The following is a 17,052-nucleotide window of genomic DNA, read 5'->3' as shown; positions in this document are numbered from 1 at the left end:
GTATTCATTACATATCTTTCTATTACTATAGAAATTCTTTAACACCAGCTAACACGATCTCGACATTATGATCTAAAGGAAGTTAACCATTCGTTAATAGATTTTGTTTTCTCTTACGTGGTGAATTGAAATCAACATGAACGTAATTGTTTGAGCTAAGATCTCAGGTCTGTATTAAGTGTCCTTTTGTCATTGAGATGTATAAGTACATGTCCAGGTCAACTTTGTGCTTTTGTTAGATGTATTTCTATTTGTATCCATCTGATAAGGTTACCTATTGCAACTGAACTGTTAACATCCACTTCACATTAGCAATCATAACACATCTCTTTATTTTTTATATGCTATTCAAATTGTACAATAATATTTTATTACTGCGTGTTTGTAAGAACTATTGAAATTCCTAAATATGATATATTTTACACGATGCTGTCTTGATTATTCAATTTTATTTCCAGAATCTGACCTGGAAAGAGACAACCTTTATTCCCTAGAAACTGACCTGGAAAGAGACAACCTTTATTCCCTAGAATCTGACCTGGAAAGAGACAACCTTTATTCCCTAGAATCTGACCTGGAAAGAGACAACTTTTATTCCCTAGAATCTGACCTGGATAGAGACCCACCAATATACAAGCAGACGACCTAGATGAGGTACATTATTAGATAAAAGATATAAATCCAGTTCAATAAAATGATTGTAGGATTTTTCATAAGAAAATAAGGTGATATGGATGAATACCACATCTGAAATAAAGGAATTATTTGTATTTCTTTTAATTAATAAATAAAAATTGCAATGATCTGTTGATTAAAGTTTGAATTATTCACCGGTTAAGAAATCATTAGTATTTCTTTCTTACGTGTTAAATGCAATTTCATAAATAATCACACATTACTGTTCGATGAAAAATAAAGATTTCGATCAGAAGTCATGGTTTAGAAGCGGGAACATTTATCTTTTTCAATATAAATTATCTTACCTGTAGTGGTCATGATGATGTATTTTGACCGACCGTTATAACAATTGGCAAATATCTTTACCAAGTTAAATTTGTTATTCAAATATTCAGAGTTTACTAACATTTAAATGATGTCGACACAATTTTTTCTCGGTAAGCTTTTGTTTTATATCTATTAATTTGTCCTTAAGAAGTTGTGACTTACTGCAGTACAAATCTTTTTGAAAAAAAGATATTCCGATTCAAACATTGTTTTCACTGACCAATGATACAATTATAACAGCCGCTGTATTCATTTATATGAAATAAGTTCAAATTCATTAACATATTGTTATTGTATCTCAGCAGCTGATTTTTTTAAATTATCGTTTAGTCAACCTCTATTCCAAATTTCATGCTTGTATCACGATTTGCACAATTATCTCCATAATATCTCCCACTACTAGTTATCCTAATATTTCAACATAACTATATATATATTTGATTATAATTTAACTATGGTGAACAATTATTTTGCCAGGATATTTCAGATATTACATTAGAGTTATTGCATATGTGTTTCACTGTGTATCATCGCCAACGGAAATTGGGTACTAACGAAGCGGAGAGAAATAGAAAAAAAAGTAAACAAGTTCAGAATTCATTCAATTTAAAGCATTTCCACTCATTTGATGAGGGTGCCGCTTAAGAAATGATTTTCTGATATATAATTCTTTAAATTATAAGGCCAATAAGTATAAGATTAAGACAAGATTTTGTATTATACTCCAAAACTTGCCACTTAGTACCGGAAAATGTCGGGGTCGACCGTCCTCTGTCGCCCCATTCTCAAGATATTGAACTGTTTTTCATAATTTTTCCAGACACGTTTTAAGATTATTACAGTGTGGCATCATATTTACTGAAATTTGTTGTAAAAAAATGTCTTTTAAAGAATATGGACAAAAACATTGTTTGGTTATTGTACGGCGAATTGCATGACGTTGTACGGCGAATTGCAAAATAACAACTTTTGTCTGTACGACGTCTTGCAATATATTGTCACTGTTAATATCAAGTGACGATATTTGTCGATATCAAAGCTTCACAGGCTTACAAATATACAAAATAAACTATATTAAATATACGCCCGTAATTCCGTTCAGAAGTCGTCGTTGCGTACCGCTATTCGACTTAGTACAAAAAGTTTTTTTTTCAACCATATTATCCTAAATACATTCATATATCGTTATACTACTAACGGCAGTTGTCTTATAATTTGTTGTTAGGGTGAAATTTTGTAAGTTCAATAAAATAAACCTACCATTCACCTTTTGTTGGTGCTGGTTTTTTTAAATAAAAATAGTGGAGATGTGGTATGATAGCAAATGAGATATATCCATCGTGAGTGTATGTAAACAATTACATGCTATCCTATGGCCTTCAACAACGAAAACACGCACCTTATAGTCGGCTATGAAAAGCACCGACATTAAATATGTGGAAGGATTCAACAAGAAAACTAACGGCCTAACTTATAACGAAACCATTGATGAAAAACAACGAATATGATAGAGATGAACCAACGACAACCACAGAACCACACGATCGAGAATTCTGACAGACACATAAAGTAAAGAAAATACTTTGTTTTCATCGAAAATTAGGAGAAATAAGTTGTGAATTGTGTTTCGAATTAATTTTCTTGTTTCTTTTTTGAAAATAAGATTGCATTTCTTGTTTAGTTTCAGCAAATTCAATCAATTAAAATTGTATAATGATACAAGTAAGACTTGCATTTGCGTTAAAAGATATAGTAGCAGTGATTATTTGTTTTCAAACAAAGTCACCTTCTCTGTTTTGAAACTTATAAAGTATGGATCTCGGTCTGATCTGTTTGGTTGAATATAAGTGTGAATTAATTGTGTTTCAAAATAAACAGTTATCCCCAATTTTGTGTGTGTGCGTGTGTAAATAATCTAATCTTTAGATACATTTTGTAGATGCTAAAATCATTTTTCGTAATAAGAAGGAAGAAAGGTGAAACTTAAGCACGCCTGGATGTAAAAAGGTGTACCCGACTCTTTCATGATAAGAATTTACCGATTACGTTTTTTTTAAACGAAACTATTTACGAGGGCAAATAAATAAATGAATGCTATCAAATCAACAGTTATATTTTCGTGGATTTTTCCAAAAGAATTTATGAGTATACACCGTCAGGATTGAAAAAAATTTCAACCAGTCCTTATTACATGTTATTTGATTTGACGGGTCGCACGGACATGGGTACACTTAACGCTACGTCAGGGCATAAAAACAGGTCAGTGAAACAGTTACAATATTTACCTGCTTTTGTATATGTCGTATTCAAATTGTATACATCTGGTTTTTAGAGATGTAATAGGACTGTGTTCAAGCCTTGAGGGGCGGATCCAGGATTTCAGATTAGGGAAAGTGCAAAGTTTTAAATTTTTTGAGGTAAAGTCATTAAAATATTCTTCTAAAGGGGTGCAATGTAGGTATTTCGAACTATTGTGAGGTAAAATTAGCGAAAAATTAAAGTTTCGGGCAAAAACCGCTTAAATCCACCCTGACAACAATCTACAATCACTAGTGACTTACTGACGGATGGAAGGACAGAGGTGTAACAATGTATTGCTGTTCCGCGAAGAACCTTCAAGTTATGCTGGCAAGGTCTCCGGCAAATTTGAAAAATCTACAACAATCTCCTAACACCACTAACTTACGCAATAGAGATTTTATATTGCATATATACGAGTTTATAAAGCTACAGTTATAAAGCTGCAGCCCAAAAACAGAAGCTGAAGATTATGCGAACATTTTATTTTGATTCTGTGTTCCTAAGCAAACCTATCTACAATCAAGACACCAGCACTTTTTGTAAAATGATCTATATAGCATTATCAGGTAATAAATATCTCAACCAATCCTTTAAAGACAGTCTGCTGGTAGTTGTTACATGCATAAAGAAATACAGATTCATTACAAAAAAAAATAACCCTTGTTTGCAGATCCTCAATGTGTCTAAGCCAATTGTACATGGTTTCAATAATTTGAAATGAAATCGGTTCACTTAAGGATAACTTTAACACACCATCACACCAGCCCCGACAACTTCAGTTAAGACGATGGAAATGTGAAGAGTTGACAGATAGACGAGCGGACCGACGGAAGCAAAGTGAGACGAGACAGATCACAACAGCTCACCTGACGGTCCAATACTATTATTAGATTTTTCAAACGAAAATTTCTACTTTTTGTCGTGATTTTTATTGTCCTTTCATAATATCTGTTTTTACTTTTTTGAATATCGGAGGTCGTGACAGACTTTACATTACCGCCAGAATGAGATATGCATTTACGAGGTTATATTTATTTTCTAGGGATGTTTTGGAACTTAGATTATCAAAGAAATGTATTATAAAATCCGCAAATACAATGTAACAATTGTTTGTACTTTAACTGCTAAAAACCTATTTTATTTTTCATTCTAATATGACGTGCTTCTTTCGCTGTGTGAATAAACCCATGCTCTAAATCCAATAAAATTTGTTTGCACATACGTATATTGACTACTGCAGAATAGTGAATTTTTATCAAATTGTCCCTGTATTTAATATATTTCATTAATTTAAAACACTTCTAAACTCTTAAATGATGCACATGTTTTTATTATGACTTTAATGTGGTGCATTTGGAAATTGACATATTTGACCTAGATACGACATCCGTTCTTGCAGGCTGTTCAAACTCTTAGCTCCCCCTAAAAATCACATAATTGTCAGTCGTTTGCTTGTTTACCAAAGAAAAAGTGAGATTCATGGAAGAGCATATTCAAAGGCGCTACACCAATACACATCGGACATAGAAATTGCCTTACTTGTTCTAATCAGAATCGAAATAATTGATGCAAGCTACTACTTTATTGTAGTTTTAACATGGGTAGGCATCATATTCTTTTTATTTTAGCTCTCACTATCGCTCAGGCAATAATAATCACGAATATAATGCCTACCCATGTTAAAACTACAGTAAAGTTTAGCTTGCATCAATTATTTCTTAATCAAACGCAGCTCCGCGTTTGACACCTTCCTTTGTATTATATAACATTTATAGAACTTAAATAAATCGCAGGTCAGTTGATAAGTAATCATGTTGATTCTGTTAAACTGACTGTTTTATATACTTTGAATGTAAAAAAAAATAGAATGGTCTCTTCTGATACTCAAATAATTTGAAGACAATCCATACCTTGCAAATTTTAGGGGGCGCACGTCCGCCACGCACCCGCCTAAATCCCCCCAGCTCTTATATTGTGTATACACCTTAAATTCTGCCAAGCAGATGGTTTTTTTATCTAATGCATAATTAGTAATTTGAACTCAGTACTTTATTTTCTTTGAAAGGACGGTAAATAAATATTCTAAAATTATCAAGTTGCCATACAGTTGAAAACAAATTGCCAAACAGTAAATGTGTCAACACGAGCATGTTGCCATACCCTAAACTTTATTTTATATGGTCTATATTCTGTAAAAAAACATCTTTTTTACAATAAATTTCAGTAATATGATTCCAAACTATAATAATCTAAAATCGTGTCTGGAAAAATTATGAAAAACTGTTCAATATCTTGAGAATGGGTCGACAGAGGACGATCGACCTCGAAATTTTCCGGTACTAAGTGCAAGTTTTGGAGTATAACACAAAATCCTGTCTTAATTTTGTACTTATCGGCGTAATAATTTAAAGAATAATATATCAAAAAATCATTTCTTAAGCGGCACATTCATCAAATGAGTGGAAATGCTTTAAATTGAATGAATTCTTAACTTGTTTACTTTTTTTCTATTTCTCTCCGCTTCGTTAGTACCAAATTTCCGGTGGCGATGATACACAGTGTGTTTTATATAGACTTAATCCTATGAATGAATTTATGTGTCAAACAATTTTCTGAAAATAATATTTAATCGGATTGTTTAGGAAAACCAAGAAGAACTCGAACAGAAAACGTGTATTGATACAAGGAGTAAGTAAATGTTTAAATGATGGATAACCCTATCAACATTCTTCGAATTCAAACAAGCCAGAAGTCCTCATATTTGTGATTAGAAAAGAAGATGTGGAATATATGCTCACGAGACATAAGAGGGACGAAAGATACCAGAGGGACATATGTTGAGAGTGGAACAGACAACGTGGTGGGTAGAAAAGTAAACGCTCATTATTAGACAAACAATAGTACACAAAGCACAACATAATAAACTACAGATCAATCAGCATGAACGGGAACAAAAACTTGGGATGATATCCAAATGAAACTTAGCGTAAATTATAGCAAGTGTATGCATGCAATAACCGGCATGCGAATTCAAACATGTAAACACTCAATTAGTACCATTACATATTTGAAGATATCTGGTATCTAGAGACCTAAACATTTTCCAAAAAAAATATGTTTCTAATGAGTTTAAACACACTCATATATTTATATCGTAATGATAATGACTGTAATACTTATGTAATGTCGATTTTATTTATTTTCAACTTTAAATTTGGTGTAGTAGTTTGTGGAGGAAACTTTTACTGATGAAGTACAAATTGAATGATTATGCACACGCGTACAAGCGATGCGTTTTTTTAAACTAAACAATAAAAAAATAATTGAGTAATAGATTGATACTGATTTTAGATAATTGAACAGATTAGATAACACAACAAACCGTCCAACATAAACATAAAACTATAACCATGCAAATACCATCAATGACAATCGAATAAGTAAAACGTTTGGTCACATTTATGCATCCAAAAATGACGTACACTTAGTAATGATATATTATAAGTTTCTAAATTAAAACTAATTCACACTTTCATCTATAATACAATAAAAAGAGAAAGAAATTATTAAATCTAAAATAACACAATAAAGAATACTGTTAACAAATTGTGGTCGAAACTGGAAGAAAATATAACCTTCGAAATAATCAAAACACCATGTCTGGTAACTGCACTCATTCTCCCCACACATATAAAAAGATATTGTTGCAATTTTTCGAACAAAATTAAAACTGTAAAAAACCTTAGTACAATACGTGATATAACAGGATTCAATTTATCTATTATTCCAAAAGTGTATGGTGTTGTTCGGAAACAAGATCATGTTTCAGAAGGGGAATTAACTTATTCTAATGCAGTCGTTTAACGCCGAAATATTTCTATTTCTAGAATCAAACATAGAAAGCAGCAATCGTTATTCTAACGACCACAGAGGACCAACAACTAGTGTTGATGTTCAAGAAGAGGTACATATAATAAGAGTTCACTTCTATGTTTGTAGGTTTGAATATTCATACGTGATGGAGAATTTTATTTGTATTGGGTATTTAGTTTCGGTAACAAAAGTAGCGTCATAATTTAGGGTACATCGCTTCATTAATAAAAAGTAAAATCACAAAAATACTGAACCCCAAGGAAAATGCAAAAGGCAAATTAAAGTCCATATGCAAATGGGAAAATATTTTAAGAACTTTCTTGGTACAGGCATTTTCCTATGCAGAAAATTGTGAACTTATTCTGGTTTTATAGCTAGCTAAACCTCTCACTCGCTTGACAGTCGCATCAAATTCCATTATATTGACAACGATCAGTGAACAAAACAAACAGACGTAATGGATGTAATCAGTAAAAATGTAGAAAAAAGGAATACAGCAGTCAACATTGTGTCATAATCTTAATCTCTATACAAACATACAAATATGCATCAACGAAGCACAAAAGGCGTAGAGACAATGCACATAAGCAAACCTTAAAGTAGGGTTGGATGGCCTCACTATTAAAACATAACAAGTATTGGAACAATCTGAATATACAAGTTTCCAAAGCACGACAAAGAATCAACGGTATTTCGAGATTTCATTCATTACATTTCATGCTTGTGCTCACATGACGACCTAAAAAGCTGTCTAAAATAATGTTCAAGATTAATAGACTTCGATCAAAAGCTTTTGGTTTTGTTTAATTCTTTAGGATTATCCTGAAGAACATATTCCTGCAAGTACCAATGAGATACACCGTAAGTAGATTTTGGAATTTTAGTGAAGTCAAATTCATAATCGACCAAGTGGTAAAACAATTTAATTTACTTGAAAGTCTTAATTCCAACTTTAGAGAATACTTGAGTGCTAATTTTTTTTTAAGATAAACGTATTTTATTTCGTTTTGTTCTTTTATGACGCCTAACTGAATATATCTGCGATGAGATCATTTCTGAGATTGTAGTATTTGATATTTTGATATTGATGGACTGTGCGATGCAGAATATTTTATGCATCAGTTATTTTAGTAAACCAACCGAAGGGTCGCACTTTATTGAACACCGTTTCATAATGAAACTAGAGGCTCTAAAGAGCATGTGTCGCTCACCATGGTCTATGTGCACATTAAACAAAGGACACAGATGGATTCATGAAAACATTATGTGTTGGTGATTGTGATGTGCTTGTAGATCTTACTTTACTGAAATTCTTGCCTCTTACAATTATCTATATCTATAATGTACTTGGCCAAGTAGTAACAGAAAAAAATATTATGTAAAACTTCACAAAAATTTACAAAAATTATGAAAATTGTTAAAAATTGACTATTAAGGGCAATAGCTCCTGAAGGGATCAATTGACCATCTTAGTCATGTTTGACTTATTTGTAGATCTAACTCTGCTGAACATTGTTGCTGTTTACAGTTTATATCTATCTATAATAATATTCAACATAATAATAAAAAACGGCAACATTTCCTTAAAATTACAAATCCAGGGGCAGCAACCAACAACGGGTTGTCCGTTTCATCTGAAAATTTCAGGGCAGATACATTTTGACCTGATGAACAATTTCAACATAAAAGACAAAATCTACATTTAATCCGTATTTCCTATTTTTAGCCATGGCGGGCATCTTGGTTGGTTGACTGGGTCATCGGACACATATTTTAAACTAGATTTCACAATGCTGATTGTGGACAAATTTGGTTAAATTTGGCCAAGTAGATTTAGAGGAGAATATTTTTGTAAAAGTTAACGACGACGACGACGGATGACAGACGCGTTCGACGGACGCCAAATATTGTGAAAGGCTCACTAGGCCATTTGGGCCAGGTGAGCTAAAACGGAAATAAGCTTAAATGAATGATGTGGGTTAAGATGGGTTGGATTTTTTGAGAAGCATTCCATTGTTATTGTTAGATATATTGTATCAATTGCCTATCGATAGTAATCATAGTTTACAGTCGTCAATGGTGTAACACAAATATAACAAACTGGAAAATTAGGAGATAACTGTATTGTATTTTAAGCTCCGACGGCATCAATTGGGGATTTGATGGTCGCAAATTAAGTTTACTGGCGACGCGTTAGCGGAGACAGTAAACGGGTATTTGCGACCATCAAATCCCCAATTGATGCCGTCGGAGCTTAAAATACAATATTGTTATCACCCTTCTAATGAAACTGACTAAAAACAACGTTAAAACATGTATTTAAAGTTTGTCATATGCCGTCTGCGCTTGCGCGTACGTCACATAGCATCAATTATCAATTGATGCCATGTAAATATGTGACGTTATCCAATCAAAATGAACGTTACAAATTTGTTGCATTAGAATGTTTGTTCTTTACAATAAATTATTGACTTAGGCCTCACTCAAATGCTCTATGTTCTTAAATTTTATAGGATATTCATGAAGAACACATTCCTGCAAGTCCTAATGAAATGGAAAGTAAGTATATTTAATATTTCAGTGAATGTGTATGCATAATAGACAAAACATAAAAAAAGTTATACGTTTTCCTAGTTCTTAATGAAATAAAGACATTTTGTGTTAGTTATTTATTATTTAGGCAAAAAGAAAAATAACAAAAATACTGAACTCTGAGGAAAATAATTCAAAATGGAAAGTCCTTAATCAAATGGTAAAATCAAATGGTAAACGTACAACGTTCCATCTTGTAATTTTTAACGAACAATACAGTATATCTGCAATAATCCATATAGCATTGTCGTCCATGAGTCAATTTGTGTATCTTCAGCCTTTTAGACGAAAATGTAAGTGATTTTATGCGTTTTATTTACCAAAACCATAAATTTGTGATATCATGCGACGTAAATTTCCTTGTGAGACGAACATTATATTTGTCCTTCAAGTGCAATTGACTTCATAAAAAGTTATCAAGGGTTTCATAATTGAAAGTTTTTACATCATGCGTAATAAATATATAGCTGGAGTTTCCGGCTGTTTTGATAGATACCCATGTTTTTTATAAATTTTTGTCCTAATAAAAAAAAATGCAGATCAAACAATGAAGTTGAGCTTACAATTTCCATTCACTTCACGTTACGCTATAATGGTCATGCCCTTTCTCGAAATTATGGAAAACGGACAAAGTTAACCGCATAAACTGGTCACATTGATTAAAAATAAAAGATCCCACTGAATATAATTGGAAAAGGTATCGTTCTAGCATGTTGATATTTAGACATCGACATGAACATGTTTTATTAAAATCAATAGAGATGAATTCAGTATGTCAATTGTCAACTTCCCATTGTATTTACCAATATTTGAGGAGCACATATTATTGCAGTTAACATGGTGTCAAGTGATACGGTATGTCAGAGCTTGCGTTATAAATAAAGGCAACAGTAGTTTACTGATATTCAAAAGTCATAAATATTTTGAGAGAATACAACTCTTGTTTATAAACTTAAACTAAGGGAAACACATCAACTATGAGAGGAAAACAACGAAAAGTAAAGAACAACACAAAACATACGACAATGTAACATACATAGGGGCGAACTATAAAATAACAACTGCAATATTTTTGACTTGGAACAGCACAGTTTCAGAAAAAAAATGGTGGGTTGAACCCGTTTTTGTGGCCAGTCAAACCTCCGCGTTTCATGGGAATGTCCAAAAAGAATTTCTCTAGTAGAGGTTATTACTCGACCTTGTATTTGTATCCACGGTTTTAATGTAATTAACTTAGTGAGGATTGTGGTTTGTAGTGCAGAAGTAAAATAATATTATTTATAACACATCAGCTAGAGTCTGAATATAATTATGGTTTGGAAAATGCCAGGGAGGCTATATCTTTAAACTTCAAACTTCAAACTTCAACAAACGGCAAAACACTTATAATAAGTTGAGGATAATACATACACGTCATCAAGTTTGAAAGATGAAAAAGAAAATAATAAATGTCTGCAAAAAATCTATAATATTTTGAGTTTAAAAAATCGTTGTTTTCAAAGGCAACCTCAATACTGTTAGCTAATGAAGTCATCTAATTTGTTCAACTCCTGTTTACAAAACTTTGAATTTTTCGAAAAACTAAGGATTCTCTTATCCCAGGCATAGATTACCTTAGCCGTATTTGGCACAACTTTTTGGAATTTTGGATCCTCAATGCTCTTCAACTTTGTACTTGTTTGGCTTTATACATATTTTGATATGCGCGTCACTGATGAGTCTTATGTAGACGAAACGCGCGTCTGGCGTACTAATTTATAATCCTGGTACCTTTGATAACTATTGTGCAAAGCATGTACAAACCTTTGATGTTTGGGAATATTTTGAGACATTTGAATATTTTTTTTTGGTAATGTTGTACCCTTTTTGACTTGTTTTATATATATAAATAATTAAAGCCTAAGTGGTCGAGTTGTCTTTTGCTCAAATTACGTAGTAACTAAACACAAATATGTGTTTAAGAAGATAAAGAATAATTTAAAACACAGCATCGTCCGTGTTATCCCGTAATATTGGCCAATGGACGTTGCTAACTTCACCTACCAATTATGTATTTTTAAGGTAGCTAAATCCAATACAACATATACATTGAGTTGCAAAATTTTCTTATTTTCAAAGCAGCTAAATTCAAGTACTCATAGACATTGAGCTGCAAAATTTTCTTATTCTAAAGGCAGTTAAGTGCAACATAGACGTTGAGCTGCAAAAGTTTCTTATCATCTACATTTCACCTGGATAGATGCACGCTTGATAAAGCTAGTTGGTCTAGCGAAATATTGCGTTTATTTTCATCATTTGTAAATATTTTAAACATTCTTATATTTACATACTAAATAGTGTGTTAAAATTAAATTGTTAAGCAATCTATATATATATATATATATATATATATATATATATATATATATATATATATATATATATATATATATATATATATATATATATATATATATTGTAGATGATCCGATTTCACCTGGATAGATGCACGCTTGATAAAGCTGGTTGGTCTAGCGAAATATTGCGTTTATTTTCATCATTTTGTAAATATTTTAATCATTATTATATTTACATACTAAATAGTGTGTTAAAATTACATTGTTAGGCAATCTATATATATATTATATATATATACAATTCATCAAGTCCGATTTAAAGGTATGAAATATATTTGTAATGCTAACAGCTCCGATATTCGTTCTAAGTACGTCTTAATAGATTAATAGAAACATGATCCTATTGTGGAGCAACAATTTTGGCCAACTTGGGTTACTTTCAATATAATAAACTTGAAGTTCTTTCATCGAAAGTGTCACCGACGTCATAAGGTTGACCATTATCGATATATGAGTTACAGTTGACTAAGTGTTGTTAATACTACTGTAGCTAGGGAGAAAATTCACAATTTACATCTATTTACTGCCAAGTACACATATTGGGTCTGAATTCAATCATGTACTTGTCATATTTATCTTGACATTAGTGCAAACTGTAATTTGTAAGTGTTTCCTGATATCTGCTTAAATCGTAAATGGTTTCCTCACTCAATGAATTTGAAATATTGTAATGTATTAATAGCTATTGAAGATTCATCGGAATATTGTGAACCAATGGAAATAGAAAACTCTTCTGATGATGTCCAAGAAACAGTTGCAATGTCCGATTTTAATTCATCATCAGATTGGGTAACATTTTATACTAATTATACATCATAAAGTGATCAACCATTCTTGAGAAATGACGAAAAAAAAACAAGCTTATGAATCTATGTTACTAGATAAATATGTTATATAAATGATGACACAAGAAAAGGTACATGAAAATCTTATCAGTAAAAAAAAAACTATTTAGTTTGAAATGTAAACAAGTTTGATGTTATTGTGAGATGTTTTGATATTTTCAATTTCTAATTTGCAATTCATGAAATGTAAACGTTACATGATAATAATCATCTTTGATTATTGAAAGGTTATTGTTTTCCTTATGTCAATTGAAAAATGTTTTATGCATATTCAGGACAACAATCTTCATCGAAACGATGTTGTTAAAATAAGTTTTCAAGAGAAGAAGAAAAAAAGTAGCAATTTAAGCGGTTGTTGAGTTAACAAAAGGGGATTAAAGTATTATCTTGATTTTATAATGATTGATCACTATGGAAGACATGCTGAATGATGTTCTTTAAATAAAGGCAACAGTAGTATACCGCTGTTCGAAATTCATAAATCGATAGAGAGAAAAAAAAACAAATCCGAATTACAAACCAAAACCGAGGGAAACGCATCAAATGTAAGAGAACCAAAACTTGGAACCAAAAAAAAAAAAAAAGAAAAAAAAAGAGTTATTAAACATGCACAAATACATAAATTATGTGTTGACAGTTTGTTTTCATTGATGAATTTAAATGCCTCTGGTTTGACATATTTCACATCTCCTTTATTGAAAGTTTAAGAATAAACAAAATCGAAAGGTTTATGCAGCATATAAACCACGCAAATGAAATCCAGCCGTTAGTCTAATAATGCTTTCGAATTTTCTACAATGTGTCATTTTACTTCCAGGTCGAACCCGAAGAAAACATTCGTGATGCAGTTACAAAAAAGCCATATTGAGGATTGTGAAGTGTAGTACAGAAGAAAAACCGTATTTATTTAACACATCAGCTAGAGTGTGAATATAATTATGAATTATATATAATGGTTTGGACAACGCGAGAGAGGGAACAATAAACGTCATCAAGTGTGAAAGAAGAAACGGAAACTAATAAATGTCTGACAGTGTATAAAATGTACAATATTTTGAAGCTAATATGTCATTGTAACATCCATAATGTTAGCTAATAAAATCATCTAATTGTGCATGTAAAAAGAAGATGTGGTATGATTGCCAATTTGACAATTCTCCACAGGAGACCAAAATGACAATGAAATTAACAAATATAGGTCACCGTACGGCTTTAACAATGTGCAAAGCCCATACCGCATAGTCAGCTATAAAAGGACCTAAAGTGACAATGTAAAACAGTCCAAAAGAAAAACGAAAGGCCTTATATATGTACAAAAATAAACTTGAACAAACGACAACCACTGAATTACAGGCTCCTGATAGGGGACAGGCACATACATACAGAATGTGGCGGGGATAAACATATTAGCAAACCTTTGTTATTTTTGGGGAATATTTAGAGATATTTGAAGTTGTATAGGACGATTTACACTTTTTAAATCAACGTATACATGGTATTAGTAAATATAAATGCAAGTGTAAGGAATCTCATCCCCCTTCCATAACATCAATATTGAAAAAAATACCAACGTATTGAACTGTGATGAATTATATAACGTTTAAGACTATAAGTTCAGCTTGACTACCACATGTTAAGATAAGACTCATTTGTCATCTAACTGATGGAGGAAACTAGTTATCCAAAATAGTTAACATTTGTTTTTGATTTTACTTATTTTTTGTAATGTTGTACCCTTTTCGACTTGTTTTATATACATAAATATATATAGCCTAGATGTTCGAGTTGTTTATCTCTATGGAAAAACTTTAATTACAGATCTGTATGTCGTACCTAAACATATATGTGGACCTTTAAGATTATAATATTGTATTTAGTATGTCTTATATATTTACCATAAAGTATGGTTGAAAGGTCTGTAATATATTTGTAATGCTAACAGCTTCAATCTTCGTTCTAAATTCTGCTTAATAAATCAAAAGAAACGTGATCCTTTTGAAGAGCAACAATTTTGGCCAACTTAGAAATAATAAATAAATAACTTACGCCAAACTTTACAATGTAAACAACTTTTATACCCTATTTAACTTTGTGAGTTTTTATCATTGTTGATGATCATACGGTTGCCTATAATACTTGCTGACGTCAACTTCATCTGAACTGCGGTGTATTGATGTCTTATTGGCAAGTTTTCTCTCGTCTCCTTATTATACAGACATCAAACCAGTGCTCACATTGGCCAAAGACTTTTGTTAAAACAGTCATTTAAACTAAATACACACAAATATAGATGGAACTAGCTAGCGAACTCGTTAAATATTTTCTAGACTTGTTTAAGTTCATATCATAGGTTTGAAATATGTTAATCATCGTTCTTAAATGTATAAGAATGCGTTTATGTGGATAGAAGCAATCAATCACTGATTTACCTTTGTTTCAATTTTTTAAGTAACTGAATAGCCTAATTCATGCGTAATCTAGCTAAGGGGTTGAAATGAAGTGCAATAAATATGGATTTAATGTATTCACATGTATATGAATTATTCATCACCGATGTTGCCATACTGGCTGCTCAAAACAAATTATATTTTTCACTTTTTCACTTTCATTACCGGTTGAACCAAAAAAAATAAAATATTTTAGAGTTATTATATGTTTTGTAGCTAGTGCCCCTTTCACTGAATTATAAACCGCGGCGCCATCGTTTTATTCAAATACTACTCTTTGTTGGACATCATACTTTAAATGATGTATTTTGTAGCTGTAAATATTTTAATCACAAAAAAATAATTACGAACATGGCATATACAAAATGTAATATATAATGTAACAGCTTAAAACATTCAACAACGTAGTTTCATACATATATACATGATCAATGATAAGCCGTGGATCGTAGTTCACAGATATGTAAAAAGGAAAAATTAAAATAAACGAGAAGCAAGATATGAGTTGTCAGTCTCTGTGTGAATTATGCTGAAAGACATGGTGCTCCAATGGTGGCATGCTTTTGAAACCAGACCCACTTTCTACATCTTCAAAATCGAACATAGGAAAGGTTTGGTCTGTAAATACGCTTTCAATTTCCATTGCAACCTTCGACAGAAATTTATAGAATGGTTACTCTTTTTTTTTTTACATAAGTAGAATATATACGCATGAAAATAAACATTTTTTTTAAATATGGGAATGTTTTTGTGATTTTACATTGTGGTAGATTGTTTCGTGTTTCGTTGTTTCACTCAATGTAAGGTGTTTATTTATTACATGAAAAGCGAGATATACACAACAATGTTTGACTATAAAATCCCACTTCCATTCCGATATTATTAGTTACACAGTGTGCAATTGTCCTAATACGAGAATTTTATTGACCCGATAAATTCCGTATTAGGACAATTGAACACTGTGTAACGAATTTATCCTGATTTTGTTATATTACATATTATTATGTTCAAATTCAATGTTAGGACAATATCAATAAATATATTCTAGATATTAAATAAAAAAATGTGAAAAATAAAAAATATTATGACTAAAAAGCACCTCAATTGTTTTTTATTTTTATTGGTCAATGGTATAAGGGAGATAATTCCAATTGACGTAATAAATAAGGGAGATAATTCCAATTGAAGAGATAAAAAATTGTACTGAAATTTATTAGGACAATATCAGCCAATCAAATTGCGAGAAATTACTCTAAATCAGGATAAATGTATTTGCCAGGCATATTCAATAATGCCTTATTTTGCCCCATTTCAATAATATCCGAGACATTTCTATTATATCAAATTGACATAGGTAAACCTACGGCTATGATCGTTTTTTTAATTACCATTTACAAATAAGAGGGCAATAGTTTCTATTTTTTTTTCAAATTTTTGATACATCATTCAAAGTAACAATTTCGAAACATACTAGAAGGAATGTGAATAACTAAAAATGACCACAGATAATTATGTAAAAAATGGACAAACTGTAATTTATAACAATCTATTTTCTTTTGAAACGATCCACAAGCTCGTTTGTCGTTTGTAATA

The 17,052-nt window shown here is 31.4% G+C and overlaps 2 long non-coding RNA genes across 2 annotated transcripts; both read left to right on the top strand.

The window, feature by feature from the left end:
- Nucleotides 1-618: 618 nt before the first annotated feature.
- Nucleotides 619-7,271, top strand: LOC139492437 (uncharacterized). Its single transcript, XR_011656838.1, has 3 exons — nt 619-654; nt 5,949-5,994; nt 7,194-7,271. It is a non-coding gene; the product is annotated as an uncharacterized lncRNA (long non-coding RNA).
- Nucleotides 7,272-7,992: 721 nt separating this feature from the next.
- On the top strand, nt 7,993-14,922 carry LOC139492436 (uncharacterized). Its single transcript, XR_011656837.1, has 3 exons — nt 7,993-8,040; nt 12,850-12,956; nt 13,830-14,922. It is a non-coding gene; the product is annotated as an uncharacterized lncRNA (long non-coding RNA).
- Nucleotides 14,923-17,052: the final 2,130 nt, after the last annotated feature.

This window comes from Mytilus edulis, chromosome 10 (assembly GCF_963676685.1).
Source record: "Mytilus edulis chromosome 10, xbMytEdul2.2, whole genome shotgun sequence".
In the NCBI taxonomy this organism is placed as follows: domain Eukaryota; kingdom Metazoa; phylum Mollusca; class Bivalvia; order Mytilida; family Mytilidae; genus Mytilus; species Mytilus edulis.
The sequence above is the reverse complement of the archived record's forward strand: the minus strand, read 5'-3'. Positions and strand labels throughout refer to the sequence as shown.